General features: G+C 40.9%; 1 pseudogene; it reads right to left on the reverse strand.

Annotated features, from left to right (window-relative positions):
• Positions 1-6159: 6159 nt before the first annotated feature.
• Positions 6160-6569, reverse strand: LOC112809240 (cytochrome c oxidase assembly factor 1 homolog pseudogene; annotated as a pseudogene).
• Between the last annotated feature and the right edge of the window lie 225 nt (positions 6570-6794).

Below are 6794 nucleotides of genomic sequence, written 5' to 3' on the forward strand. Positions count from 1 at the left end.
AGTTTGTTTTTCAGAGTCCATCATCTCTCATGGTTCGTCTCCCCCTCTGACATACTCCCCTTTTCTTCCTCTCCTGTTATCTTCTTCTTTTTCTTTTTTCTTAAAATATGTTGCGTTATTTGTTTCAGAAGTACAGATCTGTGATTCAACAGTCTTGCACAATTCATAGCGCTCACCGTAGCACATTAAGGCACTAAGTCATAATGTAGTATCCCAACACTAGGAAAAGTTATGAGGTAAATAAAGTTTGTTTTAAGAGCCTACAGCATCCTTTTTTAGTATCTCTTCCATATCCTTCAGAGCAGCCTTGTTCCACTATTCTCAATAGACACCCAACATCTTTCACCTTTCAACCAAGCCCAACCTTATCAAAGCTTGATATCAAGGAGAGATCTAACAAATCTTTTTATCTTAAGATATTTAAGTATTCATTCATTTTTAAAATTCATTCATTCAAAAATATTTATTGAGGGCTTATGAAATGTCAGGCACTAGATATTAAGCAGAGGTTTAATAGGGTCTAAAGCTAATATCACTTTGATAAGCTCAATTTGAAAAGAAGACTACAAAATTATAAATTCAGAATTACATGTAAGGCATTGAAAAGGGCCTATGCAAATGAAAGTTCCTGAAATTTACATTTAATTAACTTAATAACAATAAATCTACCTCTCCCGTTAGTGTTATAAGAGTGACGCAATACACAGAAAGTTCTGCCTTCATGGAACTGATATTCTAATGGAGAGGGTATAAAATAAATAAATAAACATATTCAACAATGCCACATATAAAGAAAAATAAAGAGTGGTAAAGGGTTCAAGAGTGGTAGTTACTGTTTTAAATAGGATTCTCAGAGAGAACATCTCTGAGGAGTTGACATTTAAGTAGAGTCCTTAATGCATTAAGGGAATGAGCCAAGATTATAAGCAAAGAGTACAGAAAGTACAAAATCCCAGAGATGAAAGTAAGTTTAGCATCTTCCAAGGAATGCCAAAAAGATGGTTTAGGATTGGGACAAGTCAAGGTAAGTCTTATAAACCATGGTAAAATTTAGATTTCATTCTAAATGTGATGGAGAACCACTGGAAATGTCAAGCAAGAAATTCCCTGATTTTCATTTAGAAGAGTGACTCTGGCTTTTTCTTCTTCTTCTTCTTCTTCTTTTTTTTTTTAATACTGGTTTCTTTTATTCTGTGCTTTGCTTCTATTTATTTATTTTTTAATTTTATTATGTTATGTTAGTCACCATACAATACATCATTAGTTTTTGATGTGGTGATCCATGATCCATTGCTTTCATATAATACCCAGTGCTCCATGCAGCATGTGCCCTCCTTAAAACCCATCACCGGGCTAACCAATCCTCCTCCCCCCTTCCCTCTAAAACCCTGTTTGTTTCTCAGGGTCCATAGTCTCTCATGGTTCATCTCTCCCTCCGATTTCCCTCCCTTCATTTTTCCCTTCCTTCTCCTAATGTCCTCCATGCTATTCCTTATGTTCCACAAATGAGTGAAACTATATGATAATTGACTTTCTCTGCTTGACTTATTTCACTTACCATAGTCTCCTCCAGTCCCATCCATGTTGATGTAAAAGTTGGGTATTCATCCTTTCGGATGGCTGAGTCATATTCCATTGTATATATGGACCACATCTTCTTTATCTATTCACCTGTTGAAGGGCATCTCGGCTCTTTCCACAGTTTGGCTATTGCGGACATTGCTGCTATGAACATTGGGGTGCATATGGCCCTTCTTTTCACTACATCTGTGTCTTTGGGGTAAATACCCAGGAGTGCAGTTGCTGGCTCATAGGGTAGCTCTGTTTTTAAATTTTTGATGCACTTCCACACTGTTTTCGAAAGTGGCTGTACCAAACTCCATTCCCACCAACAGTGTAAGAGGGTTCCCCTTTCTCCACAACCTCTCCAACATTTGTTGTTTCTTTCCCTGTCCATTTTTGCCATTCTAACTAGTGTAAAGGTGGTATCTCAATGTGGTTTTGATTTGAATTTCCCTGATGGCTAATGATGATGAACATTTTTTCATGTGCCTGTTAACCATTTGTATGTCTTCCTCAGAGAAGTGTATTTTCATGTCTTCTGCCCATTTTTTGACTTGATTATTTGTTTTTTGGGTGTTGAGTTTGAGAAGTTCTTTATAGATCTTGGATGCCAGCCCTTTATCTGTAGTGTCATTTGCAAATAACTTCTCCCATTCTGTGGGTTGCCTCTTTGTTTTGTTGACTATTTCCTTTGCCGTGCAGAAGTTTTTACCTTGATGAAGTCCCAAAAGTTCATTTTTGCTTTTGTTTCACTAGCTTTTGGAGATGTATCTTGAAAGAAGTTGCTGTGGCCGATGTCAAAGAGGGCACTGCCTATGTTCTTCTCTAGGATTTTGATGGATTCCTATCTCACATTGAGGTCTTTCATCCATTTTGAGTTTGTCTTTGTGTATGGTGTTAGAGAATGGCCGAGTTTCATTCTTTTGCATGTGGCTATCCAGTTTTCCCAGCACCATTTATTGAAGAGACTGTCTTTTTTTTCCATTACATATTTTTTCCTGCCTTGTCGAAGATTATTTGACCATAGAGTTGAGGGTCCATATCTGGGTTCTCTATTCTGTTCCATTCGTCTATGTCTGTTTTTGTGCCAGTACCATGCTGTTTGGTGATCACAGCTTTTTAATATAGCTTGAAACCAGGCAACGTGATGCCCTCAGCTTTGTTTTTCTTTTTCAACATTTCCTTGATGTGTTCCTGATCTTAAGGGAAAGGCTCTCAGCTTTTCCCATTGAGGATGATATTTGCTGTGGGTTTTTCACAGATGGATTTTATGAACCTGTTGAATGTTCCCTAAGCCCTATACTCTGAAGAGTTTTAATCAGGAAAGAATGTTGTATTTTGTAGAATGCTTTTTCTGCATCAATTGAGAGGACCATATGATTCTTGTCTCTCTTCTTACTAATATTCAGGAAAGACTCAGAATTGCCAAGGAAATGTTGAAAAAGGAAAAGAAAGCTGGGGACATCACGTTGCCTGGTTTCAAGCTATATTACAAAGCTGTGATCACCAAACAGCATGGTACTGGCACAAAAACAGACATATAGACCAATGGAACAAAATAGAGAACCCAGATATGGACCCTCAACTCTATGGTCAAATAATCTTCGACAAAGCAAGAAAAAATATGCAATGGAAAAAAAGACAGTCTCTTCAAAAAATGGTGCTGGGAAAACTGGATGGCCACATGCAAAAGAATGAAACTCGACCATTCTCTATCACATTGATTGATTTGCAAATGTTGAACCACACTTGTATCCTGGGGATAAATCCCACTTGGTCATGGTGGATGATCCTTTTAATGTATTGTTGGATCCTATTAACTAGGATTTTGTTGAGGATTTTGGAATCCTCCTACAAATAAGGTATTGTTATCAATAAGATTCTTTTTTTTGCTTAACAATTGGCTTATGCAGATGGCGGCTCCCATGTTGGGGGCATAGATATTTACAATTGTTAGATCTTCTTGTTGGATAGACACTTTAAGAATGATATAGTGTCCTTCTGTGTCTCTAACTACAGACTCTAGTTTAAAATCTAATTTGTCTGATATAAGAATTGTTACACCAGCTTTCTTTTGAGGTCTCTTGGCATGGAAGACAGATCTCCATCCCTTCACTTTCAGTCTAGATGTATCTTTAGATTCAAAATGAGTCTCTTGTAGACAGCATATGGATGGGTCCTGTCTTTTTATCCAATCTGCAACCCTGTGGCGTTTTCTGGGAGCATTTAAGCCATTCACGTTGAGAGTGATTAGTGAAAGATATGAATTAATTGTCATCATGTTGCCTGTGAAGATGTTGTTTTTATAGATTGTCCTTGTAAATTTCTGTTGTATATCAGTCTTGGTGTCTTTCTCCTTTTATTGGACCCCCCCTTAATATTTCTTGCAGGGCCTGCTTAGTGGTCACATATTCTTTCACTTTCTGCCAATTTTGGAAGCTCTGCATCTCTCCATCCATTCTAAATGACAGCCTTGCAGGATAAAGTATTCTTGGCAGCATGTTCTTCCTATTTAGTACCCTGAATATGTCTTGCCAGGCCTTTCTGGCTTGCCAGGTCTCTGGGGATAGGTCTTACATAATTCTGATGTCCCTCCCTCTGTATGTGAGGAATCTCTTCCACCTAACTACCTTTAAGATGGTTTCCTTGGTTCTAAGATTTGTGAGTTTTACTATTACATGCTGGGGTGTTGGCCTGTTTTCCTTGATATTGGGAGGGGTCCTCTCTGCCTCTAGGACACGAATGTTTGTTTCATTCCCCTGATTAAGGAAGTTCTCAGCTACGATTTGCTCAAATATGTCTTCTAGTTCTCTCTCTCTCTCCACTCCCCCTGGGATTCCAATAATTCTGACATTGGAACTCTTTATGTTGTCACTTATTTCTCTGATTCTCTTTTCATGGATTCTGAGTTGTTTTTCCCTGGCCTCCTCTTTTCCCTTTTTATCTATTAAATTGTCTTCAAGGTCGCTTTTTCATTCTTCTGCCTCAGTTACCCTAGCTGTTAGATTATCTAGATTAGACTGGATCTCATTGATAGCATTTTTAAGTTCTGCCAATTGAGCTTTCATTTCTGCCCTTAGAGACTCTATGTTGCCATTAATTGATTTCTCCATTCTAGCTATTGTTTTCACAATTGCTAGCCTGAATTCCATCTCTGACATCTTGGTTATATCTGCATCCATTTGTAAATCTGCAGCATAAGTCATAATCTCTGAGTCTTTTCTATTTTGGGATTCCTCCTCCTAGTCATTCTGTTGATGGGTGGTTGGGGATATGTACAGAGTCCAAATTATTGACCAGAACCCAAGCAAGATCCACCTGTTTTCTAGGGACCTTAGGGTTGCTGGCCTCTTATTTTCCCAGTCTGTCTTCTGGGAGAGGGGCCTGCCGCACTGTTACTCAGGCAACCCTGTTTGAGCAGAGTTGCCCTTCCCCCTGTGGAGGGGGATGGGCTCAGTGGGAACCAGTTTTTTGAGGCTTTTGTTCTCTGGTGGCTTTCCCTGGTGTCTTTCTGTGTCTCTTACGAGAGTCACAGCAGAAGACACCGTTTCCCACCCTCTGCCTCAGAGCAGAGAGATCACAGTCTGTTTTTCAATAAGCTCTCCAGGCCACACTATCTCCGTTTCTGTCCGTGCTGCTATAAACTACAAGGTCTTGGGTTGTGTGCCCCTCCACAGCGCTCCCAGTCCTGCCTCCAGGTCAGGGCATGTCTCTGCCCTTTGTGCTTCTAAAACCGCCATCCGCTCCCAGGTCGCTCATGCTACCCTGCTGCTCCAGGTTACCATCCAGGGAGCTGCCCTAAAGTCCTTTCCCCACCGCTACCGGTCTGTCAGTCTGTGCCTCGTCCCCAGCGCACGAGGCTGTCTCTCACTGGTGGTGTAGGATTCCCCATGGCCAGGCTCCTTCCCGCTGCTGTTTATCCTCTGATATCTGCCCACAGATTCACGGCTCCCTGCTTCGTACCTCGAAACCAACCACCCATGATATTCTGTTTGTAGAGATCCAGATCTATTTTCTTACATCTCAGGCTGATTTTGTGGGTGCTCAGAGTGGTCTGGTAGATATCCAGCTCAATTCTGGGGACCAGTTGGAATAGGGTCCCTTACTCCTCTGCCATCTTTTCTCCCCTCCTGTGCTTTGCTTTTAGACAGTGAGTTTTCTTTTTTTTTTAATATTTTATTTTAGAGAGAGAGAGAAAGAGAGAGAGTGCATGTATGGGTGGGGTGAGGTGCAGAGGGCAAGAATCTTCAAGTCGTCTCATTGGTGAGCAAGGAGCCCAGTGCCAGGGCTCTGTCCCATGACCCATAAGATCATGACCTGAGTTGAAACTAAGAGTCAGACACCCAACCGACTGAGCCACCCAGGTGCCCTAGACAGTGAGTTTCAAATAAATTCTCGTGAATTTGTAGTAAAATTTTCATTTCTGATTAAATAAAAACTCCACAATAGTTGTGGTCAAATTAGAGTTATACCAAAATTATCATATACCAGTACATAAAATCATCCCCTGTGGTTAGAAAACTGGCTCACAGCCATGGAGGGTACATGGTGATGAGGAAAGGTCATGCTTGGAGAAAGCTGTCTTTTTGATCACCTTTACTCCGTTTTCACTTCATCACCAGTGTCCCCACTGAATTTGAACACACGTATCTGTTGACCATTCTTGAGCTTTAAGAAGAGCTCCTGAAAGTGCTGCCTCTGAAAGGGGCATCTCTGGCTGAGCTGACATAGAGATGGCCCTCTGACTTGGAACCAGAGATGGGAATCTTCAACTAGGCATTGGCAATGTCCACAAAGTTGTACTTGTTGGTGAGAAGGAGATAGTAGGCATTGAGAGAAGTGCACAGAACCTCCAGGGCCTCAGGGTGGCTGTGTAGTTGCTCCAATGCCAGCTGGTAATAGGAAGCCCTAGAAAAAAAATTTTGTATAAGGTAATATATAAGGGCACAGCTCCCACTGGCCACCACACTGGAAAAAAGAACCAGTTTCCCCAGAGGCAATGGCATGCTGCTTCCTGGAGATTTTGCCACTTCACAGCACAGCTTTCTTGAAAGTCATCAAAGGAAAGTTGCTCTGTTAGGAATATAAGCACCACGCATTAGAAAGTGTGTCCTTCCCTTCCAGAGGTGGGAAAGTAGGTGGGAAAAGCCCACAGGCTGGCATGCCCCTCTGGCTTCTTTTTAATATGAAGTTTTGATGAGTCTTCAAGTATTATTTCTCAAGTAGTAATC

Source organism: Callorhinus ursinus, unplaced genomic scaffold (assembly GCF_003265705.2).
Source record: "Callorhinus ursinus isolate GAN/ISIS: 27379988/994484 unplaced genomic scaffold, GSC_fseal_2.0 scaffold33, whole genome shotgun sequence".
Lineage (NCBI taxonomy): Eukaryota > Metazoa > Chordata > Mammalia > Carnivora > Otariidae > Callorhinus > Callorhinus ursinus.